At 45.3% G+C, this 11,062-nt stretch overlaps 1 protein-coding gene across 1 annotated transcript in view; it reads left to right on the top strand.

Moving 5' to 3' along the window:
- Positions 1-1,233: 1,233 nt before the first annotated feature.
- RGS17 (regulator of G-protein signaling 17) overlaps positions 1,234-11,062 on the top strand; it is a 169,089-nt gene continuing 159,260 nt past the window's right edge. The window contains exon 1 of the mRNA XM_006874355.1: positions 1,234-1,370. The gene's annotated coding sequence lies outside the window, so the exon portion shown is untranslated. The remainder of the gene's footprint in view (positions 1,371-11,062) is intronic.

Below are 11,062 nucleotides of genomic sequence, written 5' to 3'. Positions count from 1 at the left end.
TGTTCAGGGTCGCTATGGGTCGGAATCGACTTGATGGCACTTAACAACAACAACATAAAGATTTTTAAATATTTCTGTATTTCAGGATAGATCAGTAAAGAACCGTTTGCAGAGCCACACCAGCTGAGATTATTACTAAGAAGCACTGCTATCCCAAAGCTATGGAGGTAGCTAGAGAAATGAGGTAAGCAGAAGGGGCGAGAAGAGGAGTGTGGTCAGCAAAGAATTCTGACACAATTATGCAAATATTTGAATATATGAGCACGCAAACAATGGGAAATCATACATGTTTACAAGTAATCACCTTTCAACAGAGCTAAGAAAAAAGCCGAATCATTCCTGCCAGGAAGGCGCTCCTGTTCCCACAGATGTCATATCTGAAGAGAAAGACAGTCATTTGCTAATTCACCTCCCAAACACTTCAGTCTCATCATCTGAGATGCAATCTAGGCTCATGATGCATTAAGTATCTGAAAGCTCCTTGCTACCACGCTGGGCCCTGCTTGTGACTAGAACAATTATTACATTTGATAGCTACCAAGCTGTCCCCTAAGGATGTCCTAGGCCCCAAGCATCCGCAACTCTGTTAATCATTTACCCACGATTTCACCCACTTAAAACTCCAGCTCCCGGGGTGCAGACTCCTGGACCCGCACATATGGCCCAGGCTGGAGCCCCCTGAGATCATTCTTAAGGGGAAAGGGTCCTATTTCTGGATGAGGAAGCCAGCAAAGGAAAGGACTCTTCATAAAATCTAGTCCTTGGGTCTGCAAAACTTGTTTTAACTTTGTACCATGGAGAACCCCCACCACCGCCACAAGCAACACACACACACACACACACACACACACAAGCAGGGAAAGCTTCCACGGAGCCCCCTGGCTGTGCCTGGGTCAGCCCGCTCATACAGCCCAGGATAAAACGACGTGGGTGCCGGGGGAGGTGAGGAAGGAGTCGCAGCCTAGGCTTGAGCCACTGCAATCATGGCTAGCCTGCACCCCGGTCCCGTACAACCCAGCTCAGCCTACAGCTGATCGCGCTGAGCCCCAGGCCCGCGGAGCCCTCCGCACGGTGGGCGCGGCCGAGCCGAGGGAGGGCGGGGCCGGGACTCACGCGGCCCCTCTGGCGGCTCCTGCCTAGGGGCTGCGCCCGCGGCGGGACGCATGCGCGCTGCCGAGCGGCGCCCGCTGCTTCCCCGCCCACCCTCCTGCTCGCACCGCCCCCTCCCTGCAGCCTCGCCTGGCTTCCTCTCGTCGCCGGCTGGGTGCTGAAGTTGGGCGGATGGCAGCGCACCACCGCCGCTAGAGGACCGAGCCGCCTGCCCGCGCCCCCGGACCGCTCGGTGCGCTGCCCACCCTCCAGGCAACTGGGTAAGAAAGAGGTGGCCGTGGAGGCTGAGCGCCGCTCCATGTATGACAGCAAAAATGTCTGCTTGGACCAAGGGATGCGTGTGTGAACGCGGGGAGGAGGATGGAGAGAGGGGGCGGAGAGCTGCACTGTGCCCGGGGGCGCCTGCGGGCCGGGGGATCCGCTGGAAACCGGGGCCGCGAAGTTGGAGCCTCGGGGCTGTCGGGGGGTGGCCGGTGGCCGGCCACAGAGAAAAAGGACTCCGGGGGGGTCCCCGGCGCCCGCAGAGAGCTGCGCCCGGAGCTGGGGCGGGGAGCGCCGGGTCCTGCGGGGTTTTTGTGGTTAATAGAAAACCGATTGTGGAAATTTCACTGACCGGTCTCTTGAGAGTGGTGTGTTCTCTCCTTTATATTTCCCTGCCTTTGGGGAAATGCCCTGTTCAGGTAGGGAAGGTGCAGGCAGAATGGTTTGCAAAAATGAACACCTTTAGCAGCGATCGAGTGCGTGTGTGTGTCTCGGGGTGGGGGCCTCTTTTGTTCCGTCCCTTCCCTCCCCATGGTCACAGAAAAGAGGGTTTTGTTGCGGGTCTGTGGGATCGATTGCACAGCCAGCGAGGGGTGAGAGGAGGAGGTGGAGGAACGCCCACTAGCCCGGGAGACGCTGCCCGGGTGGGTGTACCAGAGGCACCCTTCCTGTGGGTGATGGGGATTCTTTTGATTATTGATGGAATCGGTTTAATAGCTGCCTCCTCGCCAGCCTTCTCCTCCTCTGCCTCTTCCTTGGCTGCGGCAGAGACTGGGTGCAGACACTCGGTCGATTGCTTCTCGCGTCCCTACCTCCCTGTCTCTGTGAAAAATGTCGGAGGACTTGAGGATGCTAAAGGGACCGAGCCACGGACCTGGAGATGCTCCCGGGGAGCGGGCGGTGCTGGCGATCATCTCCGTCTCCTGTAGCCCAAGTCCGCCTCGGGAGTCCCAGGGCTCCGCGAGACCCGACCTGGGCGGCCTGGCCAAGAAGATGCCAGCCGCCCGCCCGGGGACCCGCCCTCCGCCACCATCCGGAGCCCGGACGTGGGCTCACCTGGTTTAGTCCAGTCGCTCTCCGCATAGTTTTCCTAACCTCCCTGACCCTTCACTAAATGCTTCCTCCTCTCAAAGAATCTCTGTAGGTTTGTCTAGAGAACTTTGCAAGCTTTCCATAGTTGTTGTTTGTTGTGTATTGTTTGGCATCAAGGTTCTTTCCACCCTAGAACAGCCACCCGATCACAAATGATAAAGAACAAGCTTATAGTTTAGTATCTATCTAGACTAAGCCTTGTGAGCTTGGATGCCATCTGCTTTTCTGGCGTTCATACACACTGGTTTTCCGCCTGATGAACCTTTCTGAAAATCATTTAATTGGAGACAAGAGAAGTCATTTTACTCTTGTAATTGGAAATGGTGTTTTTTCTCTTGGATCTATAACACTTAAGTATGTCAGATCATTTTGAAAAACGGGAAACTAAGGAAGTGTGTTTGTTTCTTAAGTCTTTTAGTAGCAAATATCCATTATGGCCTGATATCTAATTGAAAAGGTGCTTTGTACTCATTAATTCAAATGATTGAAAAGTTCTGTCTCCTCTTTAGGGTTACTATTATTAAGTTATTTCTTCTGATAGCATGAATTAAAAAAAATAATTAGCACTCTCATGGGAGAGTAGATTTATGTACCTCTTGTAATCTTGATGAACATATTTAGAGCAACCATTTAGACCAGTTAATTCCTGAGTTTGGAGAAAATGAGAAGACAAGTGTTGGTTACAAAAGGACTGAGTGACATTCTTTCTTGAATGAAATGAAGCCTACTGGTAGCAATGACACTTGATCCCTAACCCTTCTTCCCACAGCTCTAGTGAGAAAGATTCAGAAAACCACCCAATGTACAGAATACAGAACAGAAGGCGTAAGTTGTACTTGCTTCAACCCCTTTTCCTCTGGTTCCTCAATTACCCCTTAGTGTTTAGTCCATATACAAAGGAATGAACAAAGAGTGAATTTGCTGACCCTGTACAGTTCTCCAGCATCCAGTGAGTGCTTCCTTCTCAAGCAGGTCCCTCTTTAGCATTGGAAATCTTCCCACTGGATCTTAATTCATTTGGATTAGTAATAATGAAGGTCTAAGGCCATTATCAAAGAGCTCTGGTAGTGCAGTGGTTATGAATCGGGCTGCAAACAGCAAGGTCAGCAGTTCGTAACTACCAGCTGTTCCACAGAAGAAAGATGAGGCGTTCTGCTCCCGTAAAGATTTACAGCCTCGGAAACCCTGTACAGGGTCGCTATGAGTCGGAACTGACTCCACGGCACACAGCCACCCCCAAGTCCATTATCATTCCTGTGGTCTTCCTATTCTTCTGCTTAACAATAATGTTGTTATTGATGAGTGCCTGGATAGGGTTTCCAAGGAGTGGCTGGTGGGTTTGAACTACTGACCTTGCAGTTCAAACTGACCTTTATGGTCAAGTGCTTATCCTAGAGCGCCACACCAGGCTTCCCTATATCCTATCAGTAGGAAAAGGAGCTTTGAATAGAAGAATAAGTGCTCTTAACCATTTGGCTTCATTGTAACGACCAAATACAATGAAAATGAAAGATCTAAAGTTAAATTGATAAAAATTCTGATTGATTCATTGGCTAAAAGACTAAGCAAGAACTTACCTATTAATTTACAGCTATCGATTCGAAGCCCATTACCTGACACACATCAGCTTTCTAGAAAAGTGGGAGGTGGGTAGGGGCAGATTCCCCATTAAGTCAGGTAAGTACAGATTAACATCCCATGTGATATGGATCACTACAGTAAGTCCATGCTTACCTTATTTAATGGGTACTCTGTCTCTGATGTTGTTGTTAAGTGCCATTGAGTTGGATCTGACTCATAGTAATCCTATATAAGGTTTCAGAGGATCGGCTGGTGAGTTTGAACCAATGACCTTTCAGTTCAAAGCGACCTTGCGGTCGGTCCAGAGCTTATCCTCTGGAGTCACACCAGGACTCCCTGTCTGCTGTCTCTGATAGGGATTGTACATTTGAAAAGAGATTTTGATTCTCTGGGATGGTGATACGGGTTTGGGAAAGAGACAGATACCAGCTAGTAAGCCGTGCCTGACCTTGCTAATTGGTAATCTGACACTGAAGTGGGCATAGGTGTTGAGGTGGGCATGGAACCAAGAGAGATGGGGGAGTCCATCCACCTATATTTCTACTGAGAATCCTTTTTCTGATAGTCCAGCTCTGAATGGTCACTGTGAGGCTTACCATGTACTCAGTAAATGATATTAAAAGTGTTTCCTTTCTTCTCACAACTAAACAAGATCACATTTCCAGGGACAGAAGCAGGATCATTCTAGATCCTCAGAAATATAAGTTTTTATGGGACACTTAGCAAAACAAAACAACCCTTTTATGTGAGTGGTCAAAACTTTTTATATTAAATAGAAAGTTTCACTTTCCTCCACCTCCCTCTCTCTCCACATTGCCACAGATCCAATCAAAATACACTTTCCAAACATCTGAAAAAAGTAATTTTGATTGTCTTTCATGCTGTTATGTTGATACACAGCCCAATAGTTGGCCAAACCCAAACCCAACTCAACCCATTCCCACTGTCTGACTCGTAGCTACCCCCTAATTCAGAATAGAACTGCCTCATAGGGTTTTCAAGACTGTAGATCTTTATAGGAGCCTCAACTTTCTTGAGCAGAGGAGCTAGTGGGTTTGAACTGCTTACCTTGTGTTTAGCAGCCCAATGCTTAACTCACTATGACACCAGGGCTCCCAGTCTGGTAAAAGACAGGTAATATATAAACATTTCTTAAATTAATAAATTTTGTAGAATTTACATGGGACAAAAATCTTCTGAGTCAGGGTCATATTTTTTAAATGAGCATTTAAACTTTTTGCCAAGTTTGATATCCTAAAGATTGTATCTATGGCCCTACATCATTTGAAGAAGCAATTTGTAGACTTGATGGTACTTTGTGAGTATACATGTCCCGCTGTGGCTATAGGATAAGCACTGGGCCACAAGGTCGGTTTGAACTGTAAAGTCAGTGGTTCAAACTCAGCAGTCACGCCTTGGAAACCCTATACAGAGTCGCTATGAGTCGAAACTGACTTGATGGTACTTAACAATAATAGCATGTCTTTATTATATTATTGATTTATTCCTTTTTTTTTTTTGCTGTCTTTGACAATCTTGTCCTTCTGGTCTTTTGTGCATTTTTCTATTGATGTTCTGATGTTTTTCTTATCTGAGTACTAATGTTCAAATCCACCAGCTGCTCCTTGGAAATCCTATACAGGATCAATCGCTATGAGTCAGAACCAACATGATGGCATTTAACAACACTGTTAGTTTTTTTAAAAGAAGGCAAAAGCAAGGAAGGGTCGGAAGTGCTTAATGGTAAGTCAGACTATAGCTCAGCTGGTGTGGAGGAAAAGTGTGGCAAACTGGGTGAGCCCCTGAATGCGGCCTGCCCCAGGATGCTTTGCATAGTCTCTTCATGTCTGGGCTTCCTTTTAGAAGTCAGGAATCACTCATTGTTTGTGGTCCTGCATTTTCCTCTTTGAGCACTAGGAACACACCCACTTTCCCAGGAGAAGCTTGTAGGTGAAAAGTTCCCAGGTGTCCCTACCCTGGATTGTTTCTGCTGGCTGCGAATGTTATAGGAGAACGTGGGAGGTTTCCTGAAATAAATGGGGTGAAAAGGAAAGCTGGTATGGATCAGCATAGGGGTAACTTATGGAGCACTAATTAACCTTTCTGCTTAGAATATAAGTAATTAAATGTAATTATAAAACCTGAGCAGAATTGAATCAGAGCCTACGCAAATGTTCAGCCACAGGTAAAGATTTAGATATTTGACAGATGAAAATCTAATCTAGTATCTTCATGCTATTGGTGATGCTGTGGTTTGTAGTGTTTTTATTGGCTAATTTCATGAAGAACATTGCCTAGACTTTCTTCCTAGTCTACCTTAATCTGGAAGCTCTACTAAACCTGTCTAAGAGTGAGTTAGTTATAGGATGTGCATATGAAAAATTGCCCTGGAAAGAAAGAAACTTTAAAAGCAGAGAATGCAATTTGGTAGAATGAGCCCAGGTTTCGCATTCAAATAATCATAGATTTAGGTCTAGCCTCATTGAACCTTAGTATCTTTATCTGTCAAATTGATGATGATGATTATACATTTCTTAAAAATGTTGAAGGATTAAATGAAATTATATCTACAGAAATGCTTCATAGATTGGCACTTACTAGTCAAGTGTTTGATATTATATTTTATTGTCATTAAGTGCCATTGAGTCCGCTCTGACTCATAGTCACCCTCTGTGGGGCTTCTGAGGAGTGGCTGGTGAATTTGAACCACCAACTTTGTGGTTCAAACCAACCTTGAGGTCAAGTGCTTATCCTGCAGCGCCACACTATGACTCTTGATACTGTAGTTTAAAGTTAAATCACTTAAATAAACAAAGAAACACTGTGTAGCTAGCTGATAAGTGCTTGAAGGGATTTTAATTTTGTTGCCAGTATATATATATATATATATATATATATTTATTTATTTTTTTTTTTTTTTTTCATGAATGTTGCGGCTTTTAAGCTGTGGAGTCAGTTCCCACTTAAAGTGACCCTGTATACCATTTCCGAGGAGCAGCTGGTAGTTTTGAACTGCTGACCTAGAGATTAGCAGTCCAATGCTTATCCTACACCGCCATTAAGGTTGAACTTGCTCCCCATGTGTTTGATGAATATAATCCTTTCTTAACCAGCTTTCTTTAAAATTAGTTAGGTAGATGTTATTTGTCTGCAAACCTTTTGAGCCTCTACTGTGTGCCAAGGAGCTCTGGTAGCATAGTGGTTACGAATCAGGCTGAGAACCTCAGGGTCAACAGTTTGAAACTACCAGGTGTTCCGCTGGAGAAAGATGAGGCTTTCTGCTCCCATAAAGATTTACAGCCTCGGAAACCCTGTACAGGGTCGCTATGGGTCGGAACCGACTCCACGGCACACAGCCACCACCAATAACAATTGACTTAATAGCAGGCAGGCTAAAGATGTTAAAATATATTACAAGTAGCCAAATTCTGTGTGGTCTGTATCATAAAATGTGGAGTCGTGGTGTAGTGCTAAAGGACAAGCACTGGACTGCTGATCGAAAGGTTGGTGGTTCAAACCCATCTTCCCTTCCTCAGAAACAATAGGGCCATTATGAGTTGGACTGTAACATATCAGCATACAACAACCACAACAACATGTGCCAGGCTCTGTGACAGGATTTTTGGATGGGAAGATTCATCAAATAAGGCTCCTTTCCACAAGCAGTTCATATATGAGCTTCTTCCGTTTGTCATTTTATCTGATGAATACTTGCCATCTCACCCTAACTAAATACAACATGGGACAATGAGCTGGGATCTCCTTAGGGTATAGTGATTTAGGCTCATCTCACAATTTAGAGGCCTTTTCCTTGGTGGCACTGTAGGATAATTGACAGCTGGTACCTGTAAGGACCTGGTGTGGCGCTGCGGGTTAATGCACCAGACTGCAAGGTTGGCAGTTCAAGCTCACCAGCTGCTCCTTGGAAACCCTATACAGGGTTGCTATGGATCAGAATCAACTCGACGGCACTTAACAACAACAACAAGCCCACAAGGTCAGAGTCCTGGTGTGGCGCTGTGGGTTAATGCATCAGACTGCAGAGTCATTTGAACTGCAAGGTCAGTGGTTTAATCTCACCAGCTGCTCTTCTGAAACCCTATACAGGGTCACTATAGGTCGGAATCGACTTGACGGCACTCAACAACAACAACAACCCACAAGGTCAGTAGTTCTAACCCGCTAGCCACTACACAGGACAAAGATGAGGTTTTCTGCTCTATAAAGATTTATAGCCTCAGAAATCCTATACAAGGTTGCTATGGAACTGACTCAAATGCATGTAACAACAACAACCCTGGTGGTGAAGTGTTTAAGCACCAGGCTGCTAACCACAAGGTTGGTGGTTCAAAACCGCCAGTCGCCTTGTAGGAGAAAGATGATGCTGTCTATTCCCGTTAAGATGGACAATCTCGGAAACCTTGGGAAGAGTTTTACTCTGTCCCACTCTGTCCCACTCCTCGGGACAGGTTCAGCTGTGAAGCAGAACTGATTCACAGGCATTTAACAACAACAACATAGAGTTTCATAGCAGGAATCAACAGCAGTGGATTTGGTTTCCCAAGTGCAAGCAAGCTGCTTCGTAGAGACTAAGTCCTAAGAGGAAGGGAGAAAGGAAATGGCTCTACTGATGGATGAATGTAACCACCACCACTTGGTGTAGAAGGAGCTTTGGGCTGCTAATCTCATGGTCAGCAGTTCGAAACTACTAGCAGTTCCATGGGAGAAAGATGAGGCTCTCTGCTCCCATTAAGATTTACAGTCTCAGAAACCCTGTTCAGGGTTGCTATTAGTCAGAACCAACTCCATGGCACACCACCACCACTTGGTGTGGCACTGTGGGTTAATGCACTGGACTGCAAGGTCTGTTTGAATAGCAAGGTCAGTGGTTCAAGCTCACCAGCCGCTCCTCAGAAACCCTGTCACTGTGGGTCGGAACTGATTCGATGGCATTTAACAACAACAGCCACATCAAAGGAATCTTGGTGTGGTGCTGTAGGGTAACCCCTGGCCTGCTCACCAAGATGCTGATGGCTCAAACCCTCTTCAGGGTTGCTATGAGTCCCAAACGACTCAATGACACAAACCAGCAATAACAGTCACATCAAAGCAACAGAGGACTGGAGGCTTAACCCGCTTTAGGAACTCACCCCAACCCCGAAGTCTCCATCATTAAAGACCATGTCTATACCTTGTTGGTGTTAAGTGCCGTCAAGTGAATTCCTACTCATAAGGACTGTGTGACGTTTCCGAGGCTGTGAGTCTTTGAGGAAGCAGAAAACTTCACCTTTTTCCCTCAGAGCAGCAGGTAGACTTGCCCCACTGACCTTGTGGTTTGTGTCTTATCGTACAGAGCCACTACACTCTACATACACCAGGGGGCTTCAAAAAGTTTGTGCAAAAATGATATGACAAGATAATGGTATTTGTCCAAAAACTTTTGAAGCCCCCTGACATTGCTACTATATATATGCTCCCCTTGTGTCCCCCCAACTTAAAGCTTGCCTGAGTGATCATTGTAGTATAATTTAAGATAAATTAAAATGTTGGGGTAGGGGATGAGCAAAGGGAGAAAAAGGAAGTAAAATCCCAACTTGTACACAAGATCCACGTTTCTCATGCAGTAACAACATTGTAAATTTTCCTCCTCAGACTATTGCAGTTCTATCTGTGATCATAATTTTTCATAACATAGCACATTAGGACATTCAATTTGTTACAATTTTATCCAATATTATCTGCAACCCAATATTATCTACAAAGGACCTCCAAAATGTCCTTTGTAGGTAATATATGTGTGTGTGTGTGTGTGTGTGTGTGTGTGTGTGTGTAAAAGCATGGTGGCTTCATGGACTGCAGAACACAAGTTTCCCAGTTTGAGCCCACCAGTACTCCACGGGAGAAAGGTGAGGCTTTCTGCTTCCTCAGAGTTAAAGTCTTGGAAACCCTATACACGGGTCACTAGCAGTTGGAACTGAATCTACGGCACTTAACAACAACATGTATATGTATTCCTATATGTCTGTATATAGTTCACATATGCATGTAAAAGTTTCACAGTGAATCAGGAAAACCATAGAAGAATTGAGGCATTTGAGTTATGGTGTTGGAGAAGAATATTAAAAGTACCATGGACTGCCAGAAGAGCAAACAAATCTGTCCTGGAAGAGGTGCAGCCGGAATGCTCCTTAGAAGCCAGGATGTTCAGACTTTGTCTCTCATACTTGGGGCATATTATCAGGAGGGACCAGTTCCTGCAGAAGGACATCGTGCTTGGTAAAGTGGAGGGTCAGCGAAAAAGAGGAGACCCCAGTGAAATGGATTGACACAGTGTCAAGCAGCAATTGGTTCAAATGTAGCAACTGTTGTGAGGTTGGCGCAGGACTGGGCAGTGTTTCTGTCTGTTGTTGAGAGATAATCCTGGTGTGGCACTGTCGGGTAAGTAAGGACTGCTAACCACAAGGTCGATGGTTCAAACCCACAAGGCATTCCTTGGAAACCCTATACAGGATGGCTTTAAGTCTGAACCAACTCAACAACACTTAACAACAACAATATATGCATATATGTGTATGTGTTTATATATATATGTGTGTGTGTGTATGTGTTTATATGTATACATGTATGTGTTTATATATATGTATATGTGTTTAAAGTACCATGGATTGTTAGTTGGGGTTTGCAGTCTAGTACTGATCCACAGCACCACACCAGAAGTCATATCTATGTGTGTGTGCGTGCGTGAATACATATGTGTGTGTATATGTTTGTTTGTTTATTTATTTATAATTTGGTTTTGGACTGAAAAATTAAAGACATCTTCAGCATCAACTTTTTGAAATCCCTAGGGCAAATTCTGAATCTAGCAGTTGGATTTACCCTGCTCTGGAAAGATTTACTCTCATAGATACAATCAGGAAAGGAGCCCGGGGGACACAGTGGTTAAGCACTTGGCTGCTAACCAAAAAAGTTCACACCCACCAGCCTCTCCTTGGGAGAAAGATGCGTGGTCCATTTG

The sequence above is a fragment of the Chrysochloris asiatica genome, unplaced genomic scaffold (assembly GCF_000296735.1).
Source record: "Chrysochloris asiatica unplaced genomic scaffold, ChrAsi1.0 scaffold00271, whole genome shotgun sequence".
Taxonomy (NCBI): Eukaryota; Metazoa; Chordata; class Mammalia; order Afrosoricida; family Chrysochloridae; genus Chrysochloris; species Chrysochloris asiatica.
Note: the sequence above shows the minus strand (reverse complement) of the source record. Positions and strands in the feature narration are given on the sequence as shown.